General features: G+C 46.0%; 1 protein-coding gene across 2 annotated transcripts in view; it reads right to left on the bottom strand.

Annotated features, from left to right (window-relative positions):
* LOC129827342 (FERM and PDZ domain-containing protein 3-like) overlaps positions 1-27,213 on the bottom strand; it is a 340,309-nt gene that overhangs the window by 261,602 nt on the left and 51,494 nt on the right. For both annotated transcript variants that reach the window (XM_055888100.1, XM_055888101.1), the window contains exons 2-3: positions 15,609-15,752; positions 15,344-15,437 (exon numbers count right to left, since the gene is read on the bottom strand). The gene's annotated coding sequence lies outside the window, so the exon portion shown is untranslated. The remainder of the gene's footprint in view (positions 1-15,343; positions 15,438-15,608; positions 15,753-27,213) is intronic.

The following is a 27,213-nucleotide window of genomic DNA, read 5'->3' as shown; positions in this document are numbered from 1 at the left end:
CACCTTCCGGAGACACCTGAAACCCCACCTCTTTAAGGAATACATGGGATAGGATAAAGTAATCCTTCTAACCCCCCCCCCCCCCCCCCCCCCCCCCTTAAAACCTTAAAATATTTAGATGCACTATTGTAAAGTGGTTGTTCCACTGGATATCATAAGGTGAATGCACCAATTTGTAAGTCGCTCTGGATAAGAGCGTCTGCTAAATGACTTAAATGTAAATGTAAAAATTTAGCCCCGCAATTGTTATTTACTGCTGCACTTTAATTATTTGTTATTCTTATCTCTTGATTATTTTTGTTGTTGATATTTTATTAAAACTGCATTGTTGGTTAAGAGCTTGTAAGTAAGCATTTCACTGTAAGATGAACTTTCTGTATAATTGATAGAACCTGTTGTGGATGGTTCTACGGTTATTTTCTGTATACTTGATAGAACCTGTTGTGGATGGTTCTACGGTTACTTTCTGTATAATTGATAGAACCTGTTGTGGATGGTTCTACGGTTACTTTCTGTATAATTGATAGAACACGTTGTGGATGGTTCTACGGTTACTTTCTGTATAATTGATAGAACACGTTGTGGATGGTTCTACGGTTACTTTCTGTATAATTGATAGAACACGTTGTGGATGGTTCTACGGTTACTTTCTGTATAATTGATAGAACACGTTGTGGATGGTTCTACGGTTACTTTCTGTATAATTGATAGAACACGTTGTGGATGGTTCTACGGTTACTTTCTGTATAATTGATAGAACCCGTTGTGGATGTTTCTACAGTTACCTTGCGCTCCATCAATGATATATGACAACATACAGTTGAAGTCTGAAGTTTACAGCCAAATACATGAAATACTTTAAAATACATTTCAACTCAGTTTTTCACAATTCCTGACATTTTAAAATACAATACATGTGATTGTAAAAGTTTTGTATATTTTGGTTTGGCCCATCGCGGGTTATCTGTATTTCCGTAACCACTTATTGTTCTCTTTTGTCTGACCTTCAGCTAGCAAGGTATGTTGTCCTTGGCTCCGAAATTGTTTAATATAAAACCGTCATAATGTTACACAATGTGCTGTTATGCAACCATAAGTTTGTTACAATGTGGATAATATAAAGATTTATGTTAACAAGTTTCACAAAGCTCGCTAACTAGGGTATCTATTGTAACTTGTGAGTACTTGGGACAGTGTTTGAGTGAGTGTCCATGTGCTGGCGCAGGTGCCTGAGAGCTAGGACTGCACCAAGGGTTAACATAATGTGTGTTGTCTCTTCGTGTGCGGGTATGTATTTTATTTTGTCCGAATTATGTTCTGTATCATTTTACTTGTAATGTATGGTGTGCTGTTGTGCATCGAATGTGTGCACACAGCACCTGTTATTTCCTTTTGACGCTCTCTTTTGCCTGAGCTTCGGCTAGCAAGGTGCCTGAGAGCTAGGACTGCGCCAAGGGCTAACATATTGGGTGTTGTCTCTTCGTGTGATGGGCAAATAAAAATAATTCAACTAGCAGACCTTCAGTTGTGGAAGCGTCCTAATTAAAAGTACACAACACAGAACGAACCAGGCTACAAACTGATCAAAATTCCCTGTCTTAGGTCAGTCAGGATCACCACTTTATTTTAAGAATGTGAAATGTCAGAATAATAGTAGAGAGAATTATTTATTTCAGCTTTAATTTCTTTCATCACATTCCCAGTGGGTCAGAAGTTTACATACACTCAATTCGTATTTGGTATTTTTATTTATTTTTTACCCCCTTTTCTCCCCAATTTTGTGGTATCCAATTGCTAGTAATTACTGTCTTATCTCATCGCTACAACTCCCGTACGGGCTCGGGAGAGACGAAGGTCGAAAGCCATGCGTCCTCCGAAACACAACCCAACCAAGCCGCACTGCTTCTTAACACAGCGCGCCTCCAACCCAGAAGCCAGCCGCACCAATGTGTCGGAGGAAACACCGTGCACCCGGCCACCTTGGTTAGCGAACACTCCGCCCGGCCCGCCACAGGAGTCGCTGGTGCGCGATGAGACAAGGAGATCCCTACCGGCCAAACCCTCCCTAACCCGGACGACGCTAGGCCAATTGTGCGTCGCCCCACGGACCTCCCGGTCGCGGCCGGCTGCGACAGAGCCTGAGCACGAACCCAGAGTCTCTGGTGGCACAGCTAGTGCTGCGATGCAGTGCCCTAGACCACCCGTGAGGCTTGTATTTGGTAATTTTGCCTTTAAATTGTTTAACTTGGGTCAAACATTTTGGGTAGTCTTCCACAAGCTTCCCACAATAAGTTGGGTGTATTTGGCCCATTCATCCTGACAGAGCTGGTGTAACTGAGTCAGGTTTGTAGGCCTCCAAGCTCGAAAGCGCTTTTTCAGTTCTGGCCAAACATTTTCTATAGGATTGAGCTCAGGGCTTTGTGATGGCCATTCCAATACCTTGACTTTGTTGTCCTTAAGCCATTTTGCCACAAATTTGGAAGTATGCTTGGGGTCATTGTCCATTTGGAAGACCCATTTGTGACCAAGCTTTAACTTTCTGACTGGTGTCTTGAGATGTTGCTTCAATTTAGCCACATTATTTCCCTGCCTCATGATGCCATCTATTTTGTGAAGTGCACTAGTCCCTCCTGCAGCAAAGCACCCCCACAACATGATGCTGCCAGCCCCGTGCTTCACGGTTGGGATGGTGTTCTTCGGCTTGCAAGTCTTCCCCTTTTTCCTCCAAACATAACGATGGTCATTATGGCCAAACAGTTATATTTTTGTTTCATCAAACCAGATGACATTTCTCCAAAAAGTACAATCTTTGTACACATGTGCAGTTGCACACTTTTTTTATGGCGGTTTTGGAGCAGTGGCTTCTTACTTGCTGCGCAGCCTTTCAGGTTATGTCGATATAGAACTCGTTTTACTGTGGATATAGACACTTTTGTACCCGTTTCCTCCAGCATCTTCACGAGGTCCTTTGCTGTTGTTCTGGGATTGACTTGCACTTTTCGCACCAAAATACATTCATCTCTAGGACACAGAATGCGTCTCCTTCCTGAGCGGTATGACGGCTGCGTGGTCCCATGGTGTTTATACTTGCGTACTATTGTTTGTACACATGAACGTGGTACCTTCAGGCATTTGGAAATTGCTCCCAAGGATGAACCAGACTTGTGGAGGTCTACAATTTCTTTCTCTGAGGTCTTGGCTGATTTCTTTTGATTTTCCCATGATGTCAAGAAAATAGGCACTGAGTTTGAAGGTAGGCCTTGAAATACATCCACAGATACATCTCCAATTGACTCAAATTAGACCAATTAGCCTATCAGAAGCTTCTAAAGCCATGACATAATTTTCTGGAATTTTCCAAGCTGTTTAAAGGCACAGTCAACTTGGAATTGTGATGCAGTGAATTAAAAGTGAAATAATCTCTCTGTAAACTGTCACGCCCTGGCCTTAGTATTCTTTGTTTTCTTAATTATTTTAGTTAGGTCAGGGTGTGACATGGGGAATGTATGTGGTTTTTGTAGTGTCTAGGGTGGTTGTAAGGTTTAGGGGGTTTATTAGAGTAGTTGGGTTTATGTGTAGTATAGAAGTTTAGCTGTGTCTATGGTGGAGTGTATGTTTCTAGGTATGTCTATGGTTGCCTGAGTGGGTCTCAAGCAGAGACAGATGTCTTTCATTTGTCTCTGATTGGGAGCCATATTTAAGGCAGCCATAGGCATCATGCATTTGTGGGTAATTGTCTATGTTGAACGTAAGTAGTTTGTGTGTGCACTTGCGTTTGTAGCTTCACGGTCGTTTGTTGTTTTGGTTAGTTTGTGTATAGTGTTTGTTTCGTGTTTTTTCCCTCTCTTACAAAATAAAGAGATGTATTTTGCATACGCTGCACCTTGGTCCACTGTCATTCAAGAAGACGACCGTGACAGAATTACCCACCAATGCATGATGCCTATGGCTGCCTTAAATATGGCTCCCAATCAGAGACAAATGAAAGACATCTGTCTCTGCTTGAGACCCACTCAGGCAACCATAGACATACCTAGAAACATACACTCCACCATAGACACAGCTAGACTTCTATACTACACATAAACCCATCCATCTAGCTAGCCTACTATCCAGCTACCTGACTTGAGCCATCTAGCTAGCCTACTATCCAGCTACCTGACTTGAACCATCTAGCTAGCCTATCCAGCTACCTGACTTGAACCACCTAGCAAGCCTACTATCTAGCAACTATCAGTACTCCATATATTGTGCACTACTTCTGACTAGAGCCCTATGCACCCTAGTCACAAGTACGGCACTATATACGTAACAGGGTTCAATTTGGGACGCAACCCATATTAACTCCACAACTTAACCCTGGTTCTTAATGCTTTCTACTTTAAAGGGCAGTGAACTCCTTTAAAGAAAAGTCTAAGGGGACCACTGTCTATAGATCATTATACAGACTGCACTCACTGTCTATAGATCATTATACAGACTACACTTACTGTCTATAGATCACTATATACACTACACGTACTGTCTATAGACCACTATACAGACTACACTCACTGTCTATATATCATTATACAGACTACATTTACGGTCTATAGATCATTATACAGACTACACTCACTGTCTATAGATCATTATCCAGACTACACTTACTGTCTATAGATCATTATACACACTACACATACTGTCTATAGACCACTATACAGACTACACTCACTGTCTATAGACCACTATACAGACTACACTCACTGTCTATAGACCACTATACAGACTACACTTACGGTCTATAGATCATTATACAGACTACACTTACTGTCTATAGATCACTATACAGACTACACTCACACACTCACTGGTGTGGGGGCTGGGCTTTGGCAAAGTGGGTGGGGCTATATCCTGCCTGTTTGGCCCTGTCCAGGGGTGTCTTCGGATGGGGCCACAGTGTCTCCTGACCGCTCCTGTCTCAGCCTCCAGTAATTATGTTGCAGTAGTTGATGTGTCGGGGGGCTAGGGTCAGTTTGTTATATCTGGAATATTTCTCCTGTTTTATCCGGTGTCCTGTGTGAATTTAAGTATGCTCTCTCTAATTCTCTCTTTCTTTCTTTCGGAGGACCTGAGTCCTAGGACCATGCCTCGGGACTACCTGGCATGGTGACTCCTTGCTGTCCCCAGTCCACCTGGCCGTGCTGCTGCTCCAGTTTCAACTGTTCTGCCTGCGGCTATGGAACCCTGACCTGTTCACCGGACGTGCTACCTGTCCCAGACCTGCTGTTTTCAACTCTCTAGAGACCGCAGGAGCGGTAGAGATACTCTCAATGATCGGCTATGAAAAACCAACTGACATTTACTCCTGAGGTGCTGACCTGTTGCACCCTCTACAACCACTGTGATTATTATTATTTGACCCTGCTGGTCATTTATGAACATTTAAACATCTTGGCCATGTTCTGTTATAATCTCCACCCAGCACAGCCAGAAGAGGACTGGCCATCCCTCATAGCCTGGTTCCTCTCTAGGTTTCTTCCTAGGTTTTTGCCTTTCTAGGGAGTTTTTCCTAGCCACCGTGCATCGACACCTGCATTGCTTGCTGTTTGGGGTTTTAGGCTGGGTTTCTGTACAGTACTTTGAGATATCAGCTGATGTAAGAACGGCTATATAAATACATTTGATTTGATGATCATAATACAGACAACTCTTAGAAAACAACTCCTGTCTATAGATCAAACCAGGCCTCCACAGAAAGACACTAGACCAGAACCATTAGAGGAAGACAACATGAAACTAAGACCATGACTTGGTTCCAAGTGGCACACTTCTTTAGTAGTGCACTTCGTTTGCTTCCCCATCCAGTTTAATAGAACATCTTAGTTGATGACCACCAGGGACATCTCTGTATAGTGCAATACTAAGAAGAATCATGTAACTAATTCAAGTGAACAGAGACTGTGTATATCTCTAGAACTAGACAATTTGACTTGAAAGAGCCATTAAAACCACTTTAACCCCTCAGTGAAAGTGAAAGAGAAGTTTTAATCCAGGCTTTGTGATGACTGCTGTGGAGCATTAATCTGCAGATGATGAGTCAGGGTATGTAATTGAGGCCTATGTAATGGATGTGTTGGTGCTTAATGGGCATAAGTTACCACATGCAGGTACTACAGAATGTCGGGATGTATCCAGCTTCAAAATCGCTATTCACTAAAATGGGCAGTAGTTAGTATAAACACAAAGACTACATAACACCACAAACACAAAGACTACATAACACCATAAACATAGACTACATAACACCATAAACACAAAGACTACATAATACCATACACACAAAGACTATATAACACCATAAACACATAGACTACATAACACCATAAACATAGACTACATAACACCATAAACACAAAGACTACATAATACCATACACACAAAGACTATATAACACCATAAACACATAGACTACATAACACCATAAACAAAGACTACATAACACCATAAACACAAAGACTACATAATACCATACACACAAAGACTATATAACACCATAAACACATAGACTACATAACACCATAAACATAGACTACATAACACCATAAACATAGACTACATAACACCATAAACACAAAGACTACATAATACCAAACACACAAAGACTATATAACACCATAAACACAAAGACTACATGGGTCGGGGGAAGAGAGAGAGTTGGTTGGGTCAGGGGAGAAGAGAGAGTTGGTTGGGTCAGGGAAGGAGAGAGAGTTGGTTGGGTCAGGGGAGGAGAGAGAGAGTTGGTTGGGTCAGGGGAGGAGAGAGAGTGGGTTGGGTCAGGGGAGGAGAGAGAGTGGGTTGGGTCAGGGGAGGAGAGAGAGAGTTGGTTGGGTCAGGGGAGGAGAGAGAGAGTTGGTTGGGTCAGGGGAGGAGAGAGAGAGTGGGTTGGGTCAGGGGAGGAGAGAGAGTTGGTTGGGTCAGGGGAGGAGAGAGAGAGTGGGTTGGGTCAGGGGAGGAGAGAGAGTTGGTTGGGTCAGGGGAGGAGAGAGAGTGGGTTGGGTCAGGGGAGGAGAGGGAGTGGGTTGGGTCAGGGGAGGAGAGAGAGTGGGTTGGGTCAGGGGAGGAGAGAGAGTGGGTTGGGTCGGTGGAGGAGGGAGAGTGGGTTGGGTCGGGGAAAGAGAGAGAGAAAGTGGGTTAGGTCGGTGGAGAAGAGAGAGTGGGTTGGGTTGGGGAAGGAGAGAGAGTGGGTTGGGTCGGGGGAGGAGAGGGAGTGGGTTGGGTTGGGTCGGGGGAGGAGAGAGAGTGTGTTGGGTCGGGGAAGGAGAGAGAGTGGGTTGGGTCAGGGGAGGAGAGAGAGTGGGTTGGGTCGGGGAAGGAGAGAGAGTGGGTTGGGTCGAGGGAGGAGAGAGAGTGGGTTGGGTCGGGGAAGGATAGAGAGTGGGTTGGGTCGGGGAAGGAGAGTGAGTTGGGTTGGAGAGAGAGTGGGTTGGGTAGGGGAAGTGGAGTGGGTTGGGTAGGGGAAGGAGAGTGGGTTGGGTGGGGGAAGGAGAGTGGGTTGGGTCAGAGAGAGAGTAGGTTGGGTAGGGGAAGTGGAGTGGGTTGGGTAGGGGAAGGAGAGTGGGTTGGGTGGGGGAAGTGGAGTGGGTTGGGTGGGGGAAGTAGAGTGGGTTGGGTGGGGGAAGTGGAGTGGGTTGGGTGGGGGAAGTGGAGTGGGTTGGGTGGGGGAAGTGGAGTGGGTTGGGTGGGGGAAGTAGAGTGGGTTGGGTAGGGGAGGAGAGTGGGTTGGGTAGGGGAAGTGGAGTGGGTTGGGTAGGGGAGGAGAGTGGGTTGGGTCAGAGAGTGAGTGGGTTGGGTCAGAGAGTGAGTGGGTTGGGTCAGAGAGTGAGTGGGTTGGGTAGGGGAAGGAGAGTGGGTTGGGTGGGGGAAGGAGAGTGGGTTGGGTCAGAGAGTGAGTGGGTTGGGTAGGGGAAGGAGAGTGGGTTGGGTGGGGGAAGGAGAGTGGGTTGGGTGGGGGAAGTGGAGTGGGTTGGTTAGGGGAAGGAGAGTGGGTTGGGTAGGGGAAGGAGAGTGGGTTGGGTAGGGGAAGTGGAGTGGGTTGGGTCGGGGAAGGAGAGTGGGTTGGGTGGGGGAAGTGGAGTGGGTTGGGTCGGGGAAGGAGAGTGGGTTGGGTGGGGGAAGGAGAGTGGGTTGGGTAGGGGAAGTGGAGTGGGTTGGGTAGGGGAGGAGAGTGGGTTGGGTGGGGGAAGGAGAGTGGGTTGGGTAGGGGAAGTGGAGTGGGTTGGGTAGGGAAGGAGAGTGGGTTGGGTGGGGGAAGGAGAGTGGGTTGGGTAGGGGAAGTGGAGTGGGTTGGGTAGGGGAGGAGAGTGGGTTGGGTCGGGGAAGGAGAGTGGGTTGGGTGGGGGAAGTGGAGTGGGTTGGGTCGGGGAAGGAGAGTGGGTTGGGTGGGGGAAGGAGAGTGGGTTGGGTAGGGGAAGTGGAGTGGGTTGGGTAGGGGAGGAGAGTGGGTTGGGTAGGGGAAGGAGAGTGGGTTGGGTAGGGGAAGGAGAGTGGGTTGGGTAGGGGAAGGAGAGTGGGTTGGGTAGGGGAAGGAGAGTGGGTTGGGTCAGAGAGAGAGTGGGTTGGGTAGGGGAAGTAGAGTGGGTTGGGTAGGGGAGGAGAGTGGGTTGGGTAGGGGAAGTGGAGTGGGTTGGGTAGGGGAAGTGGAGTGGGTTGGGTAGGGGAAGTGGAGTGGGTTGGGTAGGGGAGGAGAGTGGGTTGGGTCAGAGAGTGAGTGGGTTGGGTCAGAGAGTGAGTGGGTTGGGTCAGAGAGTGAGTGGGTTGGGTAGGGGAAGGAGAGTGGGTTGGGTGGGGGAAGGAGAGTGGGTTGGGTAGGGGAAGTAGAGTGGGTTGGGTAGGGGAAGTAGAGTGGGTTGGGTCAGAGAGTGAGTGGGTTGGGTCGGGGAAGGAGAGTGGGTTGGGTAGGGGAGGAGAGTGGGTTGGGTAGGGGAGGAGAGTGGGTTGGGTAGGGGAAGGAGAGTGGGTTGGGTAGGGGAAGTGGAGTGGGTTGGGTGGGGGAAGGAGAGTGGGTTGGGTAGGGGAAGGAGAGTGGATTGGGTAGGGGAAGGAGAGTGGGTTGGGTGGGGGAAGGAGAGTGGGTTGGGTAGGGGAAGGAGAGTGGGTTGGGTCAGAGAGAGAGTGGGTTGGGTAGGGGAAGGAGAGTGGGTTGGGTAGGGGAAGTGGAGTGGGTTGGGTAGGGGAAGGAGAGTGGGTTGGGTGGGGGAAGGAGAGTGGGTTGGGTAGGGGAAGGAGAGTGGGTTGGGTGGGGGAAGGAGAGTGGGTTGGGTAGGGGAAGGAGAGTGGATTGGGTAGGGGAAGGAGAGTGGGTTGGGTGGGGGAAGGAGAGTGGGTTGGGTAGGGGAAGGAGAGTGGGTTGGGTAGGGGAAGTGGAGTGGGTTGGGTAGGGGAAGGAGAGTGGATTGGGTAGGGGAAGGAGAGTGGGTTGGGTGGGGGAAGGAGAGTGGGTTGGGTAGGGGGAGGAGAGTGGGTTGGGTCAGAGAGTGAGTGGGTTGGGTAGGGGAGGAGAGTGGGTTGGGTAGGGGGAGGAGAGTGGGTTGGGTCGGAGAAGGAGAGTGGGTTGGGTAGGGGAAGTGGAGTGGGTTGGGTCGGGGAAGGAGAGTGGGTTGGGTGGGGGAAGGAGAGTGGGTTGGGTAGGGGAAGTGGAGTGGGTTGGGTCGGGGAAGGAGAGTGGGTTGGGTGGGGGAAGGAGAGTGGGTTGGGTGGGGGAAGGAGAGTGGGTTGGGTAGGGGAAGGAGAGTGGGTTGGGTCAGAGTGTGAGTGGGTTGGGTCAGAGAGTGAGTGGGTTGGGTCAGAGAGTGAGTGGGTTTGGTAGGGGAAGGAGAGTGGGATGGGTCAGAGAGTGAGTGGGTTTGGTAGGGGAAGGAGAGTGGGATGGGTCAGAGAGTGAGTGGGATGGGTAGGGGAAGTAGAATGGGTTGGGTAGGGGAAGGAGAATGGGTTGGGTCAGAGAGAGAGTGGGTTGGGTCGGTGAAGGAGAGTGGGTTGGGTTGGAGAGAGAGTGGGTTGGGTCGGTGGAGGAGAGAGAGTGGGTTGGGTAGGGGAAGGAGAGTGGGTTGGGTCGGGGAAGGAGAGTGGGTTGGGTCGGTGAAGGAGAGTGGGTTGGGTCGGGGAAGTAGAGTGGGTTGGGTGGGGGAAGGAGAGTGGGTTGGGTGGGGGAAGGAGAGTGGGTTGGGTAGGGAAAAGAGAGTGGGTTGGGTGGGGGAAGGAGAGTGGGTTGGGTAGGGGAAGGAGAGTGGGTTGGGTAGGGGAAGGAGAGTGGGTTGGGTAGGGAAAAGAGAGTGGGTTGGGTGGGGGAAGGAGAGTGGGTTGGGTAGGGGAAGGAGAGTGGGTTGGGTAGGGGAAGGAGAGTGGGTTGGGTAGGGAAAAGAGAGTGGGTTGGGTGGGGGAAGGAGAGTGGGTTGGGTAGGGAAAAGAGAGTGGGTTGGGTGGGGGAAGGAGAGTGGGTTGGGTAGGGGAAGGAGAGTGGGTTGGGTAGGGGAAGGAGAGTGGGTTGGGTAGGGGAAGGAGAGTGGGTTGGGTGGGGGAAGGAGAGTGGGTTGGGTCAGAGAGAGAGTGGGTTGGGTAGGGGAAGGAGAGTGGGTTGGGTAGGGGAAGGAGAGTGGGTTGGGTAGGGGAAGGAGAGTGGGTTGGGTAGGGGAAGGAGAGTGGGTTGGGTAGGGGAAGGAGAGTGGGTTGGGTCGGGGAAGTAGAGTGGGTTGGGTAGGGGAAGGAGAGTGGGTTGGGTCGGGGAAGTAGAGTGGGTTGGGTAGGGGAAGTAGAGTGGGTTGGGTAGGGGAAGTAGAGTGGGTTGGGTGGGGGAAGGAGAGTGGGTTGGGTAGGGGAAGGAGAGTGGGTTGGGTGGGGGAAGGAGAGTGGGTTGGGTCGGGGAAGTAGAGTGGGTTGGGTAGGGGAAGGAGAGTGGGTTGGGTGGGGGAAGGAGAGTGGGTTGGGTGGGGGAAGGAGAGTGGGTTGGGTAGGGGAAGGAGAGTGGGTTGGGTAGGGGAAGGAGAGTGGGTTGGGTCAGAGAGAGAGTGAGTTGGGTAGGGGAAGTAGAGTGGGTTGGGTAGGGGAAGGAGAGTGGGTTGGGTCGGGGAAGTAGAGTGGGTTGGGTAGGGGAAGGAGAGTGGGTTGGGTCAGAGAGAGAGTGAGTTGGGTAGGGGAAGTAGAGTGGGTTGGGTAGGGGAAGGAGAGTGGGTTGGGTCGGGGAAGTAGAGTGGGTTGGGTAGGGGAAGTAGAGTGGGTTGGGTAGGGGAAGTAGAGTGGGTTGGGTCGGGGAAGTAGAGTGGGTTGGGTAGGGGAAGGAGAGTGGGTTGGGTCAGAGAGAGAGTGAGTTGGGTAGGGGAAGTAGAGTGGGTTGGGTAGGGGAAGTAGAGTGGGTTGGGTGGGGGAAGGAGAGTGGGTTGGGTGGGGGAAGGAGAGTGGGTTGGGTGGGGGAAGGAGAGTGGGTTGGGTGGGGGAAGGAGAGTGGGTTGGGTAGGGGAAGGAGAGTGGGTTGGGTCGGGGAAGTAGAGTGGGTTGGGTAGGGGAAAGAGAGTGGGTGGGAGCTACTAATCTTACGTCCTCCACTGCCTCCTCAGCATTTCCCCACTGCGCTCCACACGTTACAGTTATTAGCTACAGGGCAGTCAGTGCTGTAAACCCCAACATGTAAAACTGCATTCTGCCAGTAACTCAGTCAGCATCGATCAGATTATGGAAAATAGGACTCACTATCAGATTGGGCACGTTCAATGTAGTCTTTATTCCTGTCATGCTGTGCAGATTATCAGACCTCACAACCCCTGGAGAGGTGTTGAACATCTCAGGAAACACATGAATACAATATACAAATGTAGGCTCTTCATTTGAACTCTTTGGTTGCTGGGACATTTCCTGCACAGTAGATTGTTTACAAAGTTGTTGTTTGTATTCTATTGATATATAGATATTCTATTGAGTTTTAAAAATATTTCAAAAGTTTGTAATTTCCATTTTGAAATTTCAGACTTAATTTGCCACAATTTAAAAAAATGTCCATGAATTATAATCCACATAATAATTCACATTTCCTGTTGCTGAAGGATTATTTTCCTGCTGTAGCAAATTGGCTCAAATTAAGATCCTACAATCTGTAGTAATCTTTACGCAGCGTGACTGCATTAAAGACTACCATGAAGGCTATGATTTGATAACATTTAATCACTCGCTCACTCATACATTTCACTAGTTCTGTGAAAATACCATATTTTTTCACCCTGATGCACCTGGGAAGTAATATATGTGTCATTGTGAGACTCTTAGATAGAGCTCAGCTCATTGCACATGCACGCACGCACGCACGCACGCTCACAGTATTTCCATCACAATGCCGTGCAGGTCTGACTCTAAGGACCCAAGGCTGTAGGCTGTTTGCTACCTTAGGCAGTGTCCTTCACATACAGCAGCACTGTGGTCGATTTTCACTGTTAGATCCTGAATCAAATCAAAAGAAATCAAATCAAATGTTTTGTCACATACTTTGTAAACGACAGCTGTTGACTAACGGTGAAATGCTATTCATTACATGCTTCGTAAAACAGCAGGTATAGACTAACAGTGGAATGCTTACTTACGGGCCCTTCCCAACAATGCAGAGAGAAAGACAATAGAGAAATAATGGGAAAGTAAAACATGTAATAATTAATACACAATGAGTAGCGATAACTTGGCTCTCGCTGTGGTAGATATGTACATATAGGTAGGGATAAAGTGACTAGGCAACAAGATAGACAACAGTAACAGCAGCTGTGTATGTGATGAGTCTGAGTCCCCCAAAACGTTTGTGCTAAAAGGGTCAATGCAGATAGTCCGGGTAGCTATTGGATAACTATTTAACTAACCATTTAGCAGTCTGATGAATTGGGGGTAGAAGCTGTTCAGGGTCCTGTTGGTTCCAGACTCGGTGCATTGGTACCGCTTGCCGTGCGGTAGCAGGGAGAACAGTCTATGACTTGGGTGGCTGGAGTCTTTCACAATTTTTAGGGCCTTCTTTTGACACCACTTGATATAGAGGTCCTGGATGGCAGAGAGCTCGTCCCCAGTGATGTACTAGACGGTACGCACTACTCTCTGTAACTCCTTAGGGTCGGATGCCAAGCAGTTGCCATACCAAGTGGTGATGCAGCCAGTCAAGATGCTCTCAATTGTGCAGCTGTAGTGCAGCTGTAGAGCTTTTTGAGGATCTGAGGGCCCATGCCAAATCTTTTCAGCCTCCTGAGGGGGAAACGGAGTCGTCGTGCCCTCTTCATGACTGTGTTGGTGTGTGTGGACCAAGATAGATCCTTAGTAATGTGGACACTGAGAAACTTGAAGCTCTCGACCCTCTCCACTACAGCCATGTCAATGTGAATCAGCCCTATGTTTCTGACTTCCTCCCTATTGGCTGTCTCATCGTCGTCGGTGACCTCTGTCATGTCGTCAAGCAAACTTAAGGATGGTGTTGAAGTTCTGCATGGCCCCTCGTGCGTAAATGAATAGGGAGTACAGGAGGGGACTAAGCACGTACCCCTGACGGGCCCCTGTGTTGAAGTGTTGTGTTGTTACATACCCTTACCACCTGGGGCCAGCCCGTCAGGAAGTCCAGGATCCAGTTGCAGAGGGAGGTGTTCAGTCCCAGGGTCCTTAGCTTAGTGATGTGTTTGGAGGGCACTATGGTGTTGAATGCTGAGCTGTAGTCAATGAACAGCATTTTCACATAGGTGAATATTTTGTCCAGGGGGGAAAGGGCGGTGTGAAGTGCAATAGAGATTGCGCCATCTGTGGATCTGTTGGGGCGGTATGCAAATTGAAGTGGGTCCAGGGTGTCTGGGATAATGGTGATGATGTAAGCCATGACCAGCCTTTCAAAGCATTTCATGGCTACAGATGTGAGTGCTGCGGGGCGATAGTCATTTAGACAAGTTATCTTGGTGTTCTTGGGCACATGGATTATGGTGGTCTGCTTGAAATGTGTAGGTATTACAGACTAAGTCAGGGAGAGGTTGAAAATGCCATTGAAGACAGTTTCCAGCTGGTCAGTGCCCTGGGGCTTTATGAATGTTAACCTGTTACTGTTACAGAGGCACTGTGGTAGGATTTCACTGAAGCACTGTGGTTGTACAGCTCTCTTATGGTCCTTGTTGAAGTCAAACTGAAAAATTTAGTGGTAGGGTGGGATACCCATAGCAGCCTTAAAGTTGACAGTCTTTGATGTCTGTCTGTCTGTCTGTCTGTCTGTCTGTCTGTCTGTCTGCCTGTCTGTCTGTCTGTCTGTCTGTCTGTGTGTGTGTGTGTGTGTGTGTGTGTGTGTGTGTGTGTGTGTGTGTGTGTGTGTGTGTGTGTGTGTGTGTGTGTGTGTGTGTGTGTGTGTGTGTGTGTGTGTGTGTGTGTGTGTGTGTGTGTGTGTGTGTGTGTGTGTGTGTGTGTGTGTGTGTGTGGTCTTGATCTTCTGTCCTCATGGGGGCCTTAAAGCTCCCAAAAGTAAAACAAGGAAAATTCTCCCTTGTGTACAAAGGCTATTTTAAGCATAGGGGTCAGGTTTAGGGTTAGAATTAGGATTAGGAGTTAAGGGAATGGAAAGGGAAAGGGAGATACATAGTCAGATGCACAACAGATGTCTTCCGCATTTAACCCAACCCCTCTGAATCAGAGAGGTGCGGGGGGCTGCCATAATCGACATCCACATCATCGAGCGCCCGGGGAACAGTGCTGCCCCTGCCTTGATCAGGGGCAAAACAACATATCTTTATCTTGTCAGTTAGGTTTAGGGGTTAGGTTTAGGGTAAGGGTTACAGGGTAAGGTTAGGTTTACAGACACACTCATGATCTCACAGCTGGTGAGGATGATTTAGGAGGTGGAGATTAAACACTCCTAGGAAGTCTGATGTTAGTTCTTTTCAAAATTAGCCCACACACAAATACACACAACCACACACAACACACATACACACACCCCGCCAGCTGTCACATCCTCCCTTCTAATCTCTCTGGGCTTTGAATCCGTGAATTATGAAAGCCACTTCTGGAAAAACAAGAGCAATTGGATGTCAAGTGTGAAAAGGAGGCTCTTTTTGAACCATTTCAAACAGCCCCTCTCTGTCTTACAAACAGTAACCTTCATAAATGCTTTAATTACTTATTCTACAGTACTATTCTACAGTACAGTGGAGGCTGGTGACTTGAAACATTTAGGAGGATGGGAGATCCACGGTATAGGTGCGGAACGCACAGAGATTTTTAAAACCGTCAAAGACTAATTATTTTAACCTAAAGCATTTAATGAAGACATTTATAGTACAATATTATGGGGAATGAGAATGAGAGGGCTACTTACACAGTGTTGGGAAGGGATCACAGCAGTGATCGAATGATGGTATGAGGCACGAGTTGAGGTGTTCAAGGCTTGACCAGTTCAGAACAGGATTTGACTGAGAAGGCAAAAAACAATAACACAACACACTACACAGTTAGCCAAAAGAGCTAAGAGAGAGTTAGTCCAAGCAAGGAGTAAAATCATTGATTTGTAATAATGTGATTGTTTTGCTGTATGTGATTGACTCTACATACAGTAATGAGAGAAAATTGATAGGGGTACTCACATTGCTTGGAGAGGAAACATTCAATGTGCCAGTGGATGAGCGGGCACATGAGACGTGGCTTCAGTTCATGTCAGGACAGAGTTGACAATGGTAGTGGCGCGGAGTGGTCATCACCTCTTAATCAGGGAACAGGAGGGGACTCAGCTGTAGATACAAATATCAGATACATTACAGCTGCACAATCGTAGGTTTGAACAACACGTTCAAACCTACATCTCGAAATTCACAAAGTCAAACCACAGACTCCGCCTCTCGCCCACTTTGACACGTCAAAAGATGAATGATGGTGCTGCCAGAGACGGTCGCCTCGCTTCGAGTCCTTAGGAAACTATTCAGTATTGTTAATTTTTTATTATGTATTATTTCATACATTGTTAGCCCAGAAGATCTTAAGTGTTATTACATGCAGCCGGGAAGAACTATTGGACATAAGAGCAACTTCAATTTACCAACGTTACGACCAGGAATACGACTTTCCTGAAGCGGATCCTTTGTTCGAACACCACCCAGGACATTGGATCTAATCCCAGAGGCCACCAAAAACAACGTCGCCGCAGAAGAGTTAAACGGAGCGGCCTCCTGGTCAGATTTCGAAGGTGTGCACACCACCCACCGCTTCCGAGTATATTACTCGCCAATGTCCAGTCTCTAGTCAAGAAGGTTGACAAAATTAGGGCAAGGTTGCCTTCCAGAGAGACATCAGGGATTGTAACATTCTCTGTTTCACCAAAACATGGCTCTCTCGGGACATGTTGTCGTAGTCGGTAGAGCCCCCGCGTTTCTTCATGCAATGTGCCGACAGAAATAAACATCTCTCTGGGAAGTTGAAAGACGGGGGTGTATGCTTCATGATTAACTACTCATGGTGTAATCATAACAACATACAGGAACTCAAGTATTTTTGTTCACCTGACCTAGAATTCCTTACAATCAAATGCCGACCATATTATCTCCCAAGAGAGTTCTCGTCAGTTATCGTCACAGCTGTATATATCCCCCCTCAAGCAGATACCACGATGGCCCTCAAGGAACTTCTCTGGACTCTGTGTAAACTGGAAACCATATATCCTGAGGCTGCATTTATTGTAGCTGGGGATTTTAACAAATAACATTTGAGAACAAGGCTACCTAACTTCTATCAGCACATTGATTGTAGCACTCTCACAGACAATACACTGGACCACTGCTACTCTAACGTCCGTGATGCATACAAGGCCCTCCCACGCCGTTCCTTCGGCAAATCCGACCACGACTCTATTTGTTCCTACGGTCCTATAGGCTGAAACTCAAACAGGACGTACCCGTGACAAGAACCATTCAACGCTGGTCTGACCAATCTGAATACATGCTTCAAGATTGTTTTGATCACGCGGACTGGGAAATGTTCCGGGCAGCCTCAGAGAATAACATTGATTTATATGCTGATTCGGTGAGTGAGTTCATAAGGAAGTGCATTGGAGATGTTGAGCCCACTGTGACTATTAAAACCTATTCTAACCAGAAACCGTGGATAGATGGAGACATTCGCGCAAAACTGAAAGCGCGAACCAACGTATATAACCATGGAAAGATACCTGGGAATATGGCCGAATATAAACAGTATAGTTATTCCCTCTGCAGGGCAATCAAACAATCGAAAAGTTGGTAAAGGGACAAAGTGGAGTCGCAATTCAACGGCTCAGACACGAGACGTATGTGGCAGGGTCTACAGGCAATTATTGACTACAAAGCGAAAACCAGCCATGTCACGGACACCGACGTCTTGCTTGCAGACAAACTAAACACCTTATTTGCCCGCTTTGAGGATAATACAGTGCCACTGATGCGGCCCGCTACCAAGGACTGCGGGCCACCTCTCTCCTTCTCCGTGGCTGACGTGATTAAGACATTTAAACGTGTTAACCCTCGCAAGGCTGCTAGCCCAGACGGCATCCCTAGCCGCGCCCTCAGAGCATGCGCAGACCAGATGGCTGGTGCGTTTGCGGACATATTTAATCTCTTCCTATCCCAGTCTGCTGTCCCCACATGCTTCAAGATGGCCACCATTGTTCCTGTACCCAAGAAGGCAAAGATAACTGAACTAAATGACTATCGCCCCGTGGCACTCACTTCTGTCATCATGAAGTGCTTTGAGAAATTAGTCAAGGATCATATCACCTCCACCTTACCTGACACCCTAGACCCAATTCAGTTTGCTTACCGCCCGCAGGTCCACAGAAGCAATCACACTGCCCTATCCCATCTGGAGAAGAGGAATACCTGTAAGAATGCTGTTCTTTGACTATAGCTCAGCATTCAACACCATAGTACCCTCCAAGCTCATTATTAAGCTAGAGGCCCTGGGTCTCTACCCTGCCCTGTGCAATTAGGTCCTGTACTTTCTGACGGGCCGCCACCAGGTGGTGATGGTAGGAAACAACATCTCCACTTTGCTGATCCTCAACACTGGGACCCTACAAGGGTGCGTGCTCAGCCCTCTCCTGTATTCCCTGTTCACACATGACCGCGTGGCCATGCACGTCTCAAACTCAATCATCAAGTTTGCAGACAACACAACAGTAGTAGGCTTGAACACTAACAATGACGAGACAGCCTACAGGGAGGAGGTGAGGGCACTTGGAGTGTGGTGTCAGGAAAAGAACCTCTCACTCAACGTCAGCAAAACAAAGAAGATGTTCGTGGACTTCAGGAAACAGCAGAGGGAGCACCCCCCTATCCACATCGACGGGTCAGCAGTGGAGAAAGTGGAAAGTTAAGTTCCTCGTCATACACATCACAGACAAACTGAAATGTTCCACTCACACAGACAGTGTGGTGAAGAAGGTGCAACAATGCCTCTTCAACCTCAGGAGGCTGAATAAATTTGGCTTGTCACCTAAAACCCTCACAAACTGTTACAGATGCAGAATTGAGAGCATCCTGTTGGGCTGTATCACCTCCTGGTACGGCAATAGCACCACACTCAAACGCAAGGCTCTCCAGAGGGTGGTGCGGTCTGCACAGAGTATCATCAGGGGCAAACTACCTGCCCCCCAGGATACCTACAGCACCCGATGTCACAGGAAGGCCAAAAAGATCATCAAGGACAACAGCCACCCGAGCCACTGCCTGTTCACCCCGCTAACATCCAGAAGGTGAGGTCAGTACATCAAAGCTAGGACCGAGAGACTGAAAAACAGCTTCTATCTCAAGGCCATCAGACTGTTAAACAGCCATCACTAACACAGAGAGGCTGCTGCCTACATACAGACTTGAAGTCATTGGCCACTTTAATAAATGGATCACTAGTCAATTTATATAATGCTACTTTAATAATGTTTACATATCTTACATTACTCATCTCATATGTATATACTGTATTTAATACCATCTATTGCATCTTGCCTATGCCACTCGGTCATCGCTCATCTCAACGCTCATATGTATATATTCTTATTCCATCCCTTTAGATTTGTGTGTATTAGGTAGTTATTGTGGAATTGTTAGATCACTTGTTAGATATTACTGCACTGTCGGAACTATAGGCACAAGCATTTCGCTGCACTCGCATTAACATCTGCTAACCATGTGTATGTTACCATTAACATCTGCTAACCATGTGTATGTTACCATTAACATCTGCTAACCATGTGTATGTTACCATTAACATCTGCTAACCATGTGTATGTTACCATTAACATCTGCTAACCATGTGTATGTGACAAATAACATCTGCTAACCATGTGTATGTTACCATTAACATCTGCTAACCATGTGTATGTGACAAATAACATCTGCTAACCATGTGTATGTGACAAATAACATCTGCTAACCATGTGTATGTGACAAATAACATCTGCTAACCATGTGTATGTGACCAATAACATCTGCTAACCATGTGTATGTGTCAAATAACATCTGCTAACCATGTGTATGTGTCAAATAACATCTGCTAACCATGTGTATGTTACCATTAACATCTGCTAACCATGTGTATGTTACCATTAACATCTGCTAACCATGTGTATGTTACCATTAACATCTGCTAACCATGTGCATGTTACCATTAACATCTGCTAACCATGTGTATGTTACCATTAACATCTGCTAACCGTGTGTATGTTACCATTATCATCTGCTAACCGTGTGTATGTGACCATTAACATCTACTAACCATGTGTATGTTACCATTAACATCTGCTAACCGTGTGTATGTGACCATTTTAACATCTGCTAACCATGTGTATGTGACCATTAACATCTGCTAACCATGTGTATGTGACCATTAACATCTGCTAACCATGTGTATGTCACAAATAAAATGTGATTTGAAAGTAGTCCAAGAAACCTGAATAAAGCCCTGCTCATCCACATACCTGATGATAACTGACTACTGGTGGCAACATAGGTCCCAGAGTTGGGGGGCAATTCTTACCCTCTGGGGACAGAGTTTTTCCATATCATTTTCCTTATCAGTTTTATCATTAGAAATGAATGGGTGAGACTACAATTAGTGTATAAAATTGAATTCAGGCACATGCCCATTCATCAGATGGACACACTTTCTCTCTCTCTCAGACCCCCACATGCATGTGTGTTTGAGCACACACACACAAACACACACACACACACACACACACACACACACACACACACACACACACACACACACACACACCTCACTCCCTTTCTTTCTTGGCTTCCATGGCAACCCCCGCGGGAACCTTTCCTCAATAGAATATTTCCCGCATGGGAACCACACCTGTTGGCATTCTCACAAACAATCGCAACATTGTTTCAATAATATATATAACTTTTCTTGCAGCTCTGGTATATAAAATCTGTAAAGGCCTCACCTTTGCAACTTTAGGCCTTATAAAAAACAAACTAACATCTGTCATAACTATTAAGTAGATTGTTTCGTTTTGTATTGAAAACATATAGGCAGCCTAGACAGACAAATGGACTATAAATACATAACGTTACCGATTAGTTTACCCTGACTAGATGGACAGGGCGCAGAGGCTGTATGCAGCTGCTCTTATTAGAAGCCTACAGTTGATCCGACTGAAAAGTTGTCTCGTTTTCATCCCATCCCATCTTTAATCTAACTTTTAATATATGATGCGATGGAAGCAATCAAATCATTCTGAATTGTTTTCGACATCCCAGAAAAGACAGTTCAAAGTTCAGCAAGTAAAGGCATCATAACGTGTAATTATCGCTGCAAGCTCCTAATAGTAGCCCTTGTTGGCGGAACTTTCCCTCTCGTCCTGTCCTCTAAAAGCCAATTCTTGCATGCCCCAAAACGTAGTGGTGTTAAAATGCTTGAGAACATCCCTGTCTCTTCTTAATTTCTCGTTGTGTTGCGCAGCTTGAATACGCAGACCTACGTCATAATCGATGCAGCTTTTCCCCAGAAGCTTGACTGATGTGGGTATTTATATGCTCCCTGCTCCTGTTTTGCCGTTTAGCTGAACGATCAATATTCTTCAGGTCACTGTACCCACCATTCGCCCAAGGCTCAGACTTTTCTAAAATCAGGTAAACCCAGCAATACAAGCTTGATGAAAGGTTCCCTGTCTATACTTTTGATACCAGGTGGTATTGAACGCCCTCATCTTCTCATCTGTCACGCCCTGGCCTTAGTATTATTTGTTTTCTTTATTATTTTAGTTAGGTCAGGGTGTGACATGGGGTATGTGTGTGTTTGGGGGTATTTATATGGTAGAGGTGGTGTTGGTGGTAGTGTATGGGTTTGTGTTGAGTGTATGTATCTAGCTGTGTCTATGGGTGTGTAGTTTTCTAGGAAAGTCTATGGTTGCCTGAATGGGTTCTCAATTAGAGACAGCTGGTTTCGGTTGTCTCTAATTGGGAACCATATTTAAGGCTGCCATAGGCTTTAGCTGTTTGTGGGTCATTGTATATGTATATGTCGACGTAAGTAGTTTGTGTGTGCACTTGCGTTTGAAGTTTCACGATCGTTTGTTGTTTTGTTAGTTTGAATAAGTGTTTTGTGTTCATCTTCGTCGTTGTAATTAAAGAAGATGTATTCATATCATGTTGCGCCTTGGTCCTCTCATTCATGTCAACACGATCGTGACATCATCCTTCTCCATGAAACTGATCTCAGTCAGAGGTCGACCCTCGCTTTTAATTCACACCTGTTCTGCGTACCCCAGAGAATTAAAGTGTTCTTCAACAAAAAGTCAACAACATTTTCAGAAGCGTTGGCGTCAAAAACTGCACGCTGGAGCTGATAGCGTTAGCTAGCTGGCTACTGCTACTGAAGTTAGCAAGGCACATTTAAAGAGATTACACTAACTGGACACAAAATAAAGTTCTAAATCCAAGAAAACTATTTATAATCTACCTCCTCAGTCTCCTGTAATCTGAATAAACTAATTTGAATTGAATAATATCCCAAAAATGCTCAACTATCACTTTTCAAACTGTATCCAATAATATCAACAACTCACAAATCTTCTAACCTGTCACGTTCTGACCATAGTTCTTTTGTATTTTCTTTGTTTTAGTGTGGTCAGGGCGTGAGTTGGGTGGGTAATCTATGTTTTCTATTTCTGTGTTGGTTTTCTGTGTTTGGCCTGATATGGTTCTCAATCAGAGGCAGCTGTCAATTGTTGTCCCTGATTGGGAACCATATTTAGGTAGCCTGTTTTCTGTTGGGGTTTGTGGGTGGTTGTTTTCAGTCTTTGTGTGTCTGCACCAGATAGAACTGTTTCGGTTTTCACTTTGTTGTTTTTTGTATTTTGAGTTTTTCACTTCTATTAAATAAGATGAACAATTACCACGCTGCGCATTGGTCCTCTGATCCTTCAAACTTCTCCTCCTCAGACGAGGAGGAAGACGACAGCCGTTACATAACCACATAGAACCCCCCCCCCCCACACAATGTTCTGTGGCACAACCCTAATACAACACACTAAATTAATTATCTGATTCTAATCCTATGATTGGATGGACAACATGTCAGTTCATACTGCAAAAGCCCAGTATCGTCATCCTCCTGAAGTGGTCATAATAATCATGTAGTTCTATGGAAGAGGGTGAGGCCTACAGCCTTCTAAGTGTTGTACTGACGTCACTGTACCCAGAGGAGGATAGAAGGTAGATGTCCTCCAGCTACACCATGGTGCTACCCCAGAGAGAGCTGTTGAAGTTAATATAGATCTTCATTGCGAAACAGTGTGTTTTTATCAATAAATTGGTGACAATTTGGTATCTAACAATTTAAATTGTTATGAAATGTCACTGAGGAGGATGGTCCTCCCCTTCCTCTTCTGAGGAGCCTCCACTGCTACAGCAATATTCTACAGTACTATTCTACAGTACTATTTTACTGTACTATTGTACAGTACTGTGTGCCTCTAATAAGCAGGGTCTTACCTGGCTTCAAAGGAGGCTGATTCCCCAGAGGTTTGGGTTGGGCTTGATTGCAATTCTTTGAAATTCAGCCATGTTCTCCATGTCATGTTTAGTGTTGAGATCACAATTGACGCATGTAATCTGAGGAACATCTGCCTGTCTGAATCCATAAGTCTCTGGGTGAACCTTCCACATCATATTCATGTCAGCAGAATGTCTTAACAAGAACAGATTTGGCACGCAATCAACAGGGAAGCACTGCAAGGAAGCATCCCAATGATTCCCTATTCACTATATAGTGCACTACTTTTGACCAGAGCCCTGTGTGAAAAAGTAGCTCACTATAAATGAAATAGGGTGTCATTTGAGACGGAGACCAAGCCATGAAATCCCTTCAGCTCATTTTATGCTTCTGTAGCAAGCAACAGATGACATGAAGACTGAACGCCAGATGCCAATGTTGTCTTCATAGTGTTGTTGCCCTGAAATGGACACTCGTGAAAAAAACTTCAATTTCATGCATATCCATATATTTCTCTACAGTAATTTGGTCTGAATGAGCCGTTAAGTTAAAAGTTAATTACTGCATCCCACACCTTTATATCTTGATGCACCGCACCTTTTCAAACCACTGGTTTTAGGACAGCTCCAGGAACTATATGGGGCTCCAATATATAGATCCATTTATTTACCCCTGCATCCCCATCCTATCAGGTCAGGATCTGATGAGGAGAGATGCTGGAGGAAGAAATGGGATAAGGAGAGATGCTGGAGGAAAGGGATGGGATGAGGAGAGATGCTGGAGGAAGGGATGGGATGAGGAGAGATGCTGGAGGAAGGAATGGGATAAGGAGAGATGCTGGAGGAAGGAATGGGATGAGGAGAGATGCTGGAGGAAAGGGATGGGATGAGGAGAGATGCTGGAGGAAAGGGATGGGATGAGGAGAGATGCTGGAGGAAAGGGATGGGATGAGGAGAGATGCTGGAGGAAAGGGATGGGATGAGGAGAGATGCTGGAGGAAAGGGATGGGATGAGGAGAGATGCTGGAGGAAAGGGATGGGATGAGGAGAGATGCTGGAGGAAAGGGATGGGATAAGGAGAGATGTTGGAGGAAGGGATGCGATGAGGAGAGATGCTGGAGGAAGGGATGGGATGAGAAGAGATGCTGAATGAAGGTATGGGATGAGGAGAGATGCTGGAGGAAAGGGATTTTAAGGACTGTGTGATGTGTAGCTCAGCTCCAGGGGTCCTGATGGCGTACTACATGGGACCAGGGCTGCCCTGCTGTCTGCCTGAGAGGCTGAGTGAGAAGGGAGAGACCATGGTTCCAAATCCTGCATTCAGCTGTGATGGAGATAACTACCTCCAGCTGTGTGCACACAAACACACACACACAATCACACACACACACAATCACACACACACAAACACACACACACACACACACACACACAAACACACACACACACACACAAACACACACAAACACACACACACACAATCACACACACACACACACACACACACACACACACACACACACACACACACACACACACACACACACACACACACACACACACACACACACACACACACACACACACACACACACACACACACACACACACACACAGAGCACTGGAGGGGCTGTTGTTGAAGGAAAAAGCAGTCTCTTATCTTTGAAAAGTCTAAATGTCAAAAAATATGTATATTTAACTATGATGTCGTTTTTGACTCGTAGCAGGCGCAGGAGTCACTGTCGTGGTAGGATGGTTATTCTTGACAGTCTGGTAACTAACAATCCCTTTGCTACCTAATTGAGCACCTTGGAAGGTTACAGTGCAATTACATTGTGGGTTAGGAGAGGTGATATGAAAAAGAAACGCTTCATACAATATGCCTTTTCTCTCCTTTTTTTCTCCACTGATTTTCTACTTGAGCAGAACTAAGCAGTACAGCTTGGTGAGATCCTCGGAGTTGGATTATAGTAATGAACATCTGTCCTGTTCTTTCCCTTTAGATTGGTGCTGCTTTCACCTGAGCTGGGCATATTTATATATCCCTTTCATTCAGAACGTTTTAATGACCCGGGTTGCATCCATAATGGCACCTTATTCCCGGTGTACTACTTGTTTTGCACTATATATATAGGTAATATATAGGTAATATATAGGTAATATATATAGGTAATATATAGGGAATATATAGGGAATATATAGGTATTATATAGGTAATATATAGGTAGTATATAGGGAATATATAGGGAATATATAGGTAATATATAGGTAATATATAGGGAATATATAGGTAATATATAGGGAATATATAGGGAATATATAGGTAATATATAGGTAATATATAGGGAATATATAGGGAATATATAGGGAATAGGGAGTCATATGGGATGCATCCACAACACAATACTGCAAAGAAGATGATGTTGGTGTTTTACATTTACCGGTTGTTGGCTAATTTTCTTGGCAGAATTATATAATGAATCTCTCTGTGTTTTGTAAATATGAAAATAAAGGATGTGAAAACCTGCTGGTCAGCATCTACATCTACTGTAGGCATCTGTAAACCACTTTGAGGCAGAGCTACAGAAAACCAAGTTAGGTTGGAAATGTTTTTTTTTTGTTTTCTGGGAGCAAACATCCCAATTCGATTATTATATTTATCCCATCTGACTTGATGCTAATGTGTTTGGAAATGGGTTTAGAATACATGTCTGTGGGAATGGTATCATATCGACTGTATTTGACTTTCTGACTTCTCCCTCTTCATTAGAAAAACGCTGCACTACTCCCGAAGACTGCATCCCAAAATGTCACCCTAGACATAGTGCTCTACTATGGGTCCTGGTCAAGACTAGAGTACTAAGTAGGGAATAGGGTGCCATTTGGGACACAACCGAAAGCTTTCATTGGGACTGTGATGAGTCAGCATATTTAGTCAGGAGGAAATGCCCTATAGACTATAGGAAATGCCCTATAGTCTATAGGAAATACCCTATAGTCTGTAGGAAATGCCCTATAGTCTATAGGAAATGCCCTATAGTCTATAGGAAATGCCCTATAGTCTGTAGGAAATGCCCTATAGTCTATAGGAAATGCCCTATAGTCTATAGGAAATGCCCTATAGACTATAGTGTGTGTTGAGGTCTCTAGGGAAATGACAGTACATTATTGAAGCCTTCTGCTGAATCCACCAACTTGAACTAAGAGCAGCCAAGTTAAGCACAACTTCACTTATTGGACAGAAATGTCACCAGCAAGCTTGCTATTTCAATACAGGCCTATGCATTGTCCATATTTTCATTCTATACTGACCTGCATGTTGCATATGGAAACAGAACTTGCTGTCTGCTGGCAAGGTTTGTTAGATTTAAGGTTTGTTAGATTCAAGGTTTGTTAGATTTAAGGCTTGTTAGATTTAAGGCTTGTTAGATTTAAGGCTTGTTAGATATAAGGCTTGTTACAGATAAGGTTTGTTAGATTTAAGGCTTGTTAGAGATACTACCTGTTTGATATAAGGTTTGTTAGATTTAAGGCTTGTTAGATTTAAGGCTTGTTAGATATAAGGCTTGTTACAGATAAGGTTTGTTAGATTTAAGGCTTGTTAGAGATACTACCCGTTTGATATAAGGCTTGTTAGATATAAGGCGTGTTATATATAAGGCTTGTTAGATACCCACTGGCTACAGGTTATCTACAAGTCTCTGCTAGGTAAAGTCCCGCCTTATCTCAGCTCACTGGTCACCATAGCAGCACCCACTCGTAGCACGCGCTCCAGCAGGAATATCTCACTGGTCACCCCCAAAGCCAATTCCTCCTTTGGTCGTCTTTCCTTCCAGTTCTCTGCTGCCAATGACTGGAACAAACTGCAAAAATCTCTGAAGCTGGATATCTCCCTCACTAGCTTTAAGAACCAGCTGTCAGAGCAGCTCACAGATCACTGCACCTGTACATAGCCCATCTGTAAATAGCCCATCCAACTACCTCATCCCCCATACTGTTATTTATTTATTTATTTTGCTCCTTTGCACCCCAGTATCTCTACTTGCACATTCATCTTCTGCAAATCTATCATTCCAGTGTTTAATTGCTATAGTGTAATTACTTCGCCACCATGGCCTATTTATTGCCTGACCTAGCCTTATCTTACCTGATTTGCACTCACTGTATATAGACTTTTTGTTTTCTTTTGTTCTACTGTATTATTGACTGTATGTTTTGT

The sequence above is a fragment of the Salvelinus fontinalis genome, chromosome 29 (assembly GCF_029448725.1).
Source record: "Salvelinus fontinalis isolate EN_2023a chromosome 29, ASM2944872v1, whole genome shotgun sequence".
Classification (NCBI taxonomy): Eukaryota; Metazoa; Chordata; class Actinopteri; order Salmoniformes; family Salmonidae; genus Salvelinus; species Salvelinus fontinalis.
Note: the sequence above shows the minus strand (reverse complement) of the source record. Positions and strands in the feature narration are given on the sequence as shown.